Source organism: Bos indicus x Bos taurus, chromosome 7, assembly GCF_003369695.1.
Source record: "Bos indicus x Bos taurus breed Angus x Brahman F1 hybrid chromosome 7, Bos_hybrid_MaternalHap_v2.0, whole genome shotgun sequence".
In the NCBI taxonomy this organism is placed as follows: Eukaryota; Metazoa; Chordata; class Mammalia; order Artiodactyla; family Bovidae; genus Bos; species Bos indicus x Bos taurus.
In genome coordinates this window covers 44,327,440-44,337,454 of record NC_040082.1, presented here as the reverse complement: position 1 = coordinate 44,337,454, position 10,015 = coordinate 44,327,440, and positions in this window count along the sequence as shown.

The following is a 10,015-nucleotide window of genomic DNA, read 5'->3' as shown; positions in this document are numbered from 1 at the left end:
AAATTCCATGGACAGAGGAGCCTGGTAGGCTACAGTCCATGGGGTCACAAAGAGTCAGACACGACTGAGCAACTTCAATGTCAATGTCAATGTCTTTACCACCAGCACCACCTGGGAAGTCCATACCTCAAGATATGATTCCTGCAAAACTTTCTCCTCGCTCCTTCCCCTCTCCACTTGATTGCTATGATTATACCTTCTTTAAAGGAAAAATCAACCTAGGTTTAGAGAAGTTAATCTTGTGTTAGTTGGGTGTCCCAGGACAGAGTTGACAGAGCTCAGAGAACAAGGAGCTGGTAATCCTCATAGAAGAGACAAACAGATTGATTAGAGAACGCTTCAGATCATGGTATCCATCTGTGAAAGGAAGAGGGGGAGGAAGGGAGGTTTAGGGGAGTGAAAGCGTCAAAGCACAGTGCATATCTGATAGAAGCAGGGAGCTGCAGGGCACAGATTGCTTGTTAGAGAAGTTCCATGTTGAGCAGAAATGACTGGGCCCTCATACCCTTGATTGGCCTCTGACACATTGCCTGGGAAAAGCATCAGAAGCTCGAGGCAGATTTTACAGGTGCCACAGCTCCAGGCTGTCAGACACTTTGGCTTCTGCAGCTGAATGCCAAGTCCCTTCTTGAAGAGGGATCCAAATGGAACCTCCACAGCTGCTGTACACACCGATGGCCATGTGAGCATTGGTGACAGAACCGGGGCTGGAACCTGGCATCTTGGTTCCTGGTCTGGTCTCTTTCCTCTCTACCTGGACACTCACAATTCTGACTACCACCAGATGAGATATCATTATGCATTCATTGCCTGCTGTAGACACTGAGAGCTGCTGAGATTCACAGATTTGAGTAATCTATGTGGATTATTGCAACCAAGTACAGACGCCTTTTGAGGATGCTGCCTAGAGGCAGACAAACCAAGTAAAAATGGAGTGAGAATACCTACAGATATAGTTATTCACTTTGCTTGACTTCTCTGATAGTGTCACATCCCATGCCAGTCTCCCTACCTCAGGAGTTTCATACTGTCTGGTCCAAAACCAAGATTTCTGGTCAAGCAGATGCTGTTAAGTTCCGAGGTTTGCTGGAATTACTCTTAAACTGCAGACCTATGGATGATAAGACATGTTTTCTCCTAATCATTTGGACAGAATCCAAATGATAGTAGATGATCTTTGAGAGAGAACAGCCATGAATTAATGTGTGTGACAAAAGTGTTAGTTTCTCAAAAGATCATCTTAAAGACAGTGATGCAGGCTGTGCGGGAGAGTGACCAGGCTTAGATGCCATGCAGGAGTTTCAGTCGAACCTGCCCTGCTACTGGCACTCAGAGTTTCACATTAGCCAAATCAAGGCCAAGCCTTTGTACTGTCATAACATCTGCTTTGAGTTATTCAGATATATTCTCACCTCTGCATTTTGGTAAGAATGGTAATAACATAAAACAAAAACTAGAAACCTATTGCTGCTCACGACCAAATCTTTATGTTGTCAACATTTGCCCAGAAGTGTTCAGATGTACTTTTGGGTAGAAAGGGCATTGTTACTCTTGTAGTTCTATAGAATTGTAAACTTAACATTAACAGTGCTAATAAGAGAGTGATGGTTAATCTTTTGTTGTTATTTTTTCTTCTTGATGCTGAGTGAGGAACTGTGCTGAGAGTATTTGATCATTTAATCCTTGCAGTAGCCTCAAGCAGTAGGCAGCATTTCTTTCATTTTGCAGATCAAGAACTGTCTTGAATCGTTGAGGTGGGATCCAACTCATTTCAAAGCTCTTTCATTCCTTATGCTGTACAGACACTTTGCCACTTAATGGAATCCAACAACAAAAAGAAAAACCAGAGTCTAATTTGTCATTTTTTATTTGGTCACATAAGGCTCAGAGTTATTGGGAGTCTGAGCTAGACTCCACTCTCCTGCTCCTGGCTCCCAGTACCCGACCCGTTGCCTCCATTATGCTGATTAAGCCCAGCAGCACTTATGGCTGGAGTTGCCTTGGGTGCCCCCTGGGAATACCAATAGGTCTTTTAGTTCTTTGAGACCACGGTTACAGCCTGGTGCAGCCTCCTGGCTTTCACTTCATTTCAAGATAGTTACTCTTCCTTCATCATGGGGTCCCTAAGCCTTTGACAAATTTCTAGGAAACTGAACAACAAGAGAAAATTGTCCAGATGAGGTATAGACATCAGAACTGTCCTCTTCGCTGGTGTGTATTTAACTTTATTTTTAAATTTCCACAGCATGTAGGAAGTAGCGGCTATAGTTCCATACGCCACCAGTCAAAGACTTTGTGTGGTCGACAAAAGCACCTGTAATTAAGAAATAAACTTCTAAAATTACCAAATGATGATCAGAACTTCTTGCATGCCACTACACAAAACATTTGGTCAAGATCTCCTCCTTCCTTCCTTCTCTCTTCTCCATTTTAGAAGCTGTGTATTCTTCGCTTCTGTGCATTGTTATTTTTATCTATAATTTTTGGGAAAGTGAAGTATCAGCAGTTGAAAGATGACTTGGGGAGAGACATTTTTATTGCTTAAATGATTCTTTTCAGGGAGACAACTGAAGCCAAAAAGGGATCATTGCAAACCTAAAGGAGCTTGAGAAAATTTACACCCTCTAAGGTATTTTAAGCTTTTGGAGCTATTTTGAGAGAAAAGACTTATTTTAGGCTTGTGGAGAGTCCTGTTCCATAAGAGTAGAGCTAGACACCAGCCAGCTGGTATGGTGGTTGGGGGGTGGGTGCTGGCTCTAGAACTACACCGTCTGGGTTCAAATCCTGCTCCTACCACCTGCCAGGGGACTTGGAGTCTCGGTGCCTCCATTCCTTATCTCAAAAAGGGAGGAGCAGTCCCTGTTCAAAATGCACACCTCGTGTGGTGTTGTGAAGTTCAGTGAGTTGCATTTATGTGCTTATGTTAATTAGGGCTTCTTCCACTGAAAGTGACCAAAAGTTGACCCAAAGCCAGAGCCAGAAGGCAGTTTATTGCTCACCGACACAGAAGTCCAGGAGCAAGACTGGATCCAGGACCCACAGTATCATCAGAACATTACATCTCTTCAGCAAGATGACTAACAGTATTTTCACCCTTTATACCATTTCACAGAGAAAGTCTTATCATTGACTCCGACTGGTCATCATGTCCACCTCTGAACCAGTACTGAGGTCAATCTTGATTCACACATGATGTTTCAGTTGCTGTAGGCCTGGGTTTCATGGCTTACCTGAGAGCTGAGAGAACCATATGGCCTGAAAATGTGTGCATGTAATTACCCAGAGGGGGATTGTGGTTGGTTACCAAAGGCAGTTAGTCACCGATAATGGTTAGCACTGCGAGTGGCTGTTCTACAACCTGCCTAGTAGATGTTAACTGCTGCACTGTTGCTGTTACTGTTTGTCCACCAGCAAGGAACCCTAAAGCAAGTTCCTGTGTGATGCTTAATCAGCGACTGCATTCCATACTGGGAATTCACCCCAGCCAGCTATTTATCACCCTCCCAGACTTTTTCCTTTGCTCTTCTCACCTCATGTTGATCTCCTCATTTTCTTGTTAATTATTAAAACACAACTTTATCCTTCAAAGCCTACTGCATCTATGGAATCTGCACTTTTAACATCTTCCTGCTCTGAGAAATGCTATCACCCTCTGTCCAGTAAGGCACCGACTGTGAAACATTTTTGAATACTATAAAGTGCTGCAAAGCACTGTCTTCCACGCAATATGTGACTCTAAAATATTCATGATTATGTAATCATTCTGGTATAACATGGTGGTTTAGAATAAGGCGACTGAGTTCAAACCTGCCTTTACCACTAATTTAATGTTCACTTGTGAACCTGATGAAGATCAGAGAGACTTCTGAGCATCAGTTCCTTCATCTGTAAGGGAGTGCAAAAGTGCCCGCAACTCAAGATCATGCATGTGAAATGTGAACCAAGTAAGTGTCACATACTGGCACATGCACTGTATCTTCTTATAAACAATTTGAAAGTAAGGAATGCATACCCACCCTGCCATCTTTGCTTCCTTGGAGTTTGTTTATATTATTATTTAACCCGTACTACAAGAATCACTGGCTTGTAAAGAAACAGAGTATTCAAACTTCATAGAGAAATCAAAGCTTTGTGTTTTCTTTTTAAGACAAAAGTTCTGTGACATTTTAGTGTGTCAAGGTCTTTTCTAGACCAGAAATTCTAGCAGACACAACCATGTAAAGTTTCTGCTTCTTTGGTTTAAGTTTTTGTCCTGGCACCTCACTCCCCTTCCTGCCTCTGCTAATGCTGTACCTAACCCTGCACAACAAACTGTAGAAAATTCTTAAAGAGATGGGAATACCAGACTATCTTACCTGTCTCCTGAGAAACCTCTATGCAGGTCAAGAAGCAACAGTTTAGAATTTGACATGGAACAACAGACTGGTTCCAAACTGGGAAAGAAGTATGTCAAGGCTGTATATTGTCACTCTGCTTATTTAGCTTATATGCAGATTACATCATGAGAAATGCCGGGCTGGATGAAGCACAAGCTGGAATCAAGATTGCCAGGAGAAATATCAATAACCTCAGATATGCAGATGACACCACCCTTATGGCAGAAAGTGAAGAAGAGCTAAAGAGCCTCTTGATGAAGGTAGAAGAGGAGAGTGAAAAAGTTGGCTTAAAACTCAACATTCAAAAAACTAAGATCATGGCATCCAGTCCCATCACTTCATGGCAAATAGATGGGGAAACAATGGAAACAGTGACAGACTTTATTTTCTTGGGCTCCAAAATCACTGCAGATGGTGACTGCATCTATGCAAGTAAAAGACGCTTGCTCCTTGGAAGAAAAGCTATGACAAACCTAGATAGCATACTAAAAAGCAGAGACATTACTTTGCCGACAAAGGTCCGTCTAGTCAAAGCTATAATTTTTCCAGTAGTCATGTATGGGTGTGAGAGTTGGACTATTAGGAAAGCTGAGTACCGAGGAATTGATGCTTTTGAACTGCAATGTTGGAGAAGACTCTTGAGAGTCCCTTGGATTGCAAGGAGATCCAACCAGTCGATCCTAAAGGAAATCAGTGCTGCATATTCATTGGAAGGACTGATGCTGAAGCTGAAACTCCAAATACTTTGGCCACCTAAAGACCCTGATGCTGGGAAAGATTGAAGGCGGGAGGAGAAGGGGACGACAAAGGATGAGACGGTTGGATGGCATTACTGACTCAATGGACATGAGTTTGAACAAACTCTGGGGTTGGTAATGGACAGGGAAGCCTGGCGTGCTGCAGTCCATGGGGTCACAAAGAGTCGGACACGACTGAGTGACTGAACTGAAAACCCTGCACCTGGGATGTGGCTGAGGAAGGATGTGGTGACAAATGGCTGAGTGATTTGTCCAGCCTGTGCTGTGGAGCAAAACGAAGAGTGATACATTACGAGATCCTCAATGTTCCTTGTCTGGAAATGACATAAATATTAGATTTTGCTGAGAAATGACACCTGAGCATTGGAGCCATTAAGAATTCTCCCAAAAGCAGGGAAGCAAAGAGGTTTGTTAACATCCTCTTAATAAAGCCTGGTTTCTGCTGACAGAACCCAAATAAATACACTTGGATGGATGCTCACCACCTATTGTCAGTTTTGGGGAAGTGGCCAGCTGTCTGTTGAAGAGATGCAAAAGCCTTTTTCTTCTCCATATTAATTGAGGGCACAGTGTGGAGGAGGAGGAGCTAGGTCAGCAGTTGAACAGAACAGGCTGAGTGTAACTCCTGGCATCCGAGAGTTGTATGCCGTGGACAAGACACGCAGCACAGGCACTGCAGTTGGAGCCAGTGATTTTCAGTTGTGATGGACACAGACATACTGAAACATATTCCTTTCAAAAGGGTAGCATATGTTGTTGTTTAGTCACTAAGTCATGTCCGATTCTTTTGCGACCCCGTGGATTGTTGTCAGCAGGGCTCCTCTGGTCCATGAGATTTCCCAGGCAGGAATACTAGAATGGGTTGCCATTTTCTTCTCCAGGGGATCTTCCTTAGCCAGGGATCCAACTCGAGTCTCCTGCATTGGCAGGTGGATTCTTTACCACCGAGCCACTGGGGAAGCCCAACATAGACCTTTCTCTTTTCCTGAGGTAAAATTCTAATAATATAAAATTCACCATTTCAATGATTTCAAAGTATATAATTCAGTGGCTTCCAGTACATCCACAGAATTTTTCAGCTGTCACCAATATCAAGTTTTTTCATCACCCCCATCTCCAAATGCCTTGCTCACAAAGTAGTCATTTCTTATTCTTTCCTCTCCTCTAGCCCCAGGTAACCACGAATCTACTTTTGTGTCTATCGGATTTACCTTTTCTGGGCATTTCATATAAGTGGACTCATGGAGTATACGGCTTTTGTGTTTGGCTTACTCTGTTTGGCATAATGTTTTCAAGGCTCAGTCATGTTGCACCGGGTATCAGTACTTCACTCCTTCTCATGGCTGACTGATATTCCGTTGTATGTAATATAGCTGATATATACAGATATGTCTATATACATCACACATACACTTTGTTTTGTTTATCTGTTTATCAACTGATGGACATTTGGTTTGTTTCCTCCCCGTTGAGGTCGTTTTGCTCTTATGAATAGACTATTGAATTTTGCTTCTCTATGAACGTGTGGGGAAATAACTCTCTGGTGACCCTACATAACCTCTGAGTCCAGGTAGCCCATGGAGAGTAAAACAAGTATTTGGTATTATTTCCAAGTTCTGAGAGAAGGGACTTGGATAGGTTTGGTCATCGGGCAGCTGCCCTCCTGGGCTGAGGCTGTGAGACAGACTCTGATGTGGGGGCCAGAGCAGGCACAGAACGATCCCTTTCTCCAGGTCCCCACCATCTTTTGCTTACACCTCTATTATAGCCCCTACAGGGCTGTGTTCTCTGTAGTCTAGTCTGTTGGCTGGCATGCATGCTCCCAGACGTAAGGTGGGCAGGCAATGCCTTTCTGAGTACCCAGGACCCAGCTGGGGTGACTGGCACGTGGCAGTTGCTCATTTAATAAGAAGCCAGTACATAATGGAAGGGCTCTTAATCTTTTCTGCTGCCATGAACAAACATTCTGCAGACTTACAATTCCATTCCTTAGTCTTAGGAGTGCTGACACGTCATCCAGGAAAAAGTGCCTGATGGTTTTCTCTTTATTTTTCTGTGACCCCCACAGTAAGTTTCCTTCCCTGGTCAGCACTCTCAGTACTTTGGAAACCAAATCGATGGACTGAAAGGTACTCTTCCTGAGTACCCAGGCAAATGGGGTCCTGGGGATGATGCAAGGAGCTGGGAGCAGGAGCCTGTCTCCTCCAGCTTCCTGGGCCTGTCTGCTGCTGGGCAGTGAGCCTTGCCTTCCCTTTTGTCCGTGTGGAAACCTCCCTTTCAGCTTACAGGAGCCCAGAGCACAGCTGCTGTAATGGCTACCTGGGGCTCCCAGCCTACCAGCCATGGTTACAGAATATTTATGTGTAGTATTTATCAGATTATTTAATGGGCAGCTCTGAAGTCACTCTGAAGTCACAAAATAGCAGTTGTCTTGTCTTCTAACAGCTCTCTAGACGCCCATCTTTCTGCAGTTCCACGGTCTGCTTATTTTGGCAAAGACATGGAAATGGGGTCAGCCGACTTCTGTCAGGGCTGAGTGTGAGAGATTCAGTGCATCTCTGCAAAACCGAATGGGATATGCTTCTGAAGCTACAGCTCAGCCGCCAGTGAGCCTGCCGCTTTGCATGCAGTCTGCTTGGGTCACCGTCCACACGGGTTCCTCTTGTCCAGGGCTTTGGTCCTCACCCTGCTTTAGCTTGTCTCAGCCGCAGAGTCTTTTTCCTGCCAGTTCTTCTCCCCCAAGGCCTAGCAAGGATGTGAGATCTAAAAGAAGATAAGGTGAAGAGGCACAAACAGCCACAGATGTGGGGTTGGGTTTAGGTGTTCTGGAAACAGTGTGAAGGGACCCATGGAAAGGTAAAAGTGGTGACGCAGCATGACGAGAATTTCTCTTTTGTGGTGAAGTTTGAGAATGAAGGCCTGCTGTCCCAAGGCGTTTTGGAGGTGGTATTGTTCAGGGCTGTGCCGTTTCCTCAGGCAGCCACTGCCCATGTTGTTTTGAGCTCTTGAAGTCAAGCTAGTCTTAACTGAGATGGGCTGGAAGTGTAACATAGACACCAGATTTCCTGGAGTTAGTACCAAAAAAGTTAAAAAAAAAAATCCCCAAATGACACAAGCCTCAATAATTGATTGAATTTTGAAACCAACTTTTACATGTTGAAATGTTAATTTTTTGATATATTGGGTTGCATAAAATGTATTATATTAATTTTAATAACTTTTCAGTGGTTTTTTTTTTTTTTCTATTTTTAAATGTAGCTACTAGAAGAATTTGAATTACATGTGTGGTTGACTATATTTCTATTGGATAGCACAGTTTAGAGGTCAAGAGTGTGGGCCCTGGAGACACAAGATATGTGGATTTGAACTGTGGCTCCACAAATCATAGCTGTATGACCTCAGGAAAGTCACTTAACCCAGTGGCTTCCAAACCTTCCACAGAGACCCATTTCGATATTCTCATTGTAAAAATCCTCATGTAAAATCATGTTTTATGGTACTTTTTGTTGTACACACACAAACACACATACTGAAAGAAAAATAATGAAATAATACCACACAATTTACATTCTGATATCTTCTGTTCCATGTCTTCTCCTCCCTCCTCTCCCCTCTTTTTTTTTCTGTTCATTTAATACAAAGTTTGTCATGACCTATAAAATTAACTTCACACTAGGGATCACAAACTCATTTGAAAATCCAGACTTAACCTCTCTGTGCCTCAGCTCTCTCATCCGTGAAAAGGAACAAATACTATCAGGATCTCAACACCACTTTGACAACATACATAAAATCTTATAGGTAAGTCTTTTGGACAATTCCTGGTACATAATAGAGCAGTTGATAAATGGAAGAAAACGTTATTCCAAATGGATCTTCAACGTTATGTATAAACAATAGTATGGGATATATAGGAAAAACTCTACTTATATGTTAGCTGCTCTTAATGTTATTTTAAATGAGCCTTTAAGTCTCATACTATTTTTCTCTCCAAGAGAAGTCACCTGGCCTGAGGTTATGTGGCATTTCCAGAGTGGGAATGGTAACTTCCAACCCACCTTTGATGCTATCGATGCTATCAAGCCAGATCTCTTCATATGTTGCTTTATAAAAGCTCTTAAGTTCTTTTTCCTTGTGTACATTCTCTTCCCCAAGTACGTTGTACGTTCTCAGAGGACAAGAACTGTGCCATCTTTCATTTTTGTTCCTTCTCCATCACACCCAGGATGTGGAGGCAACATTAGTAGCAGAGATTTTGGAGCCACGAGGTCTGGGGCTCAGACCTGGGCTCTGCCACCCACGGTGCTCTGTGGCCTCCTGGCCTTACTGTACTTATCTGTGACATGGGAGCAAAAGTGCCCTGTTCTCAGCTCTTCCATGAGGACTATGACACCACTTTTATGGCAGAAGGTGAAGAGGAATGAAAAAGCCTCTTGATGAGGGTGAAAGAGCAAGTGAAGAATCTGGCTTAAATAGCAGCGTTCAAAAAACTAAGATCATGGCATCCGGTCCCATCACTTCATGGAAAGTAGATGGGGAAAAGGTGGAAACAGTGACAGATTTTCCTGGGCTCCAAAATCACTGTGGACAGTGACTGAACCCATGAAATTAAAAGACACTTGCTCCTTGGAAGAAAAGCTATGACAAACCCCGACAGCGTATTAAAAAGCAGAGACATCACTTGGCTGACAAAGGTCCATATATCAAAGCTATGATTTTCCCAGTAGTCATGTATGGATGTGAGAGTTGGACCATAAAGAAGGCCGAGTGCTGAAGAATTGATGCTTTCTAATTGTGGTCCTGGAGAAGACTCTTGAGAGTCCCTTGGACTGTGTGGAGATCAAACCAGTCATCCTAAAGGAAATCAACCTTGAATATTCA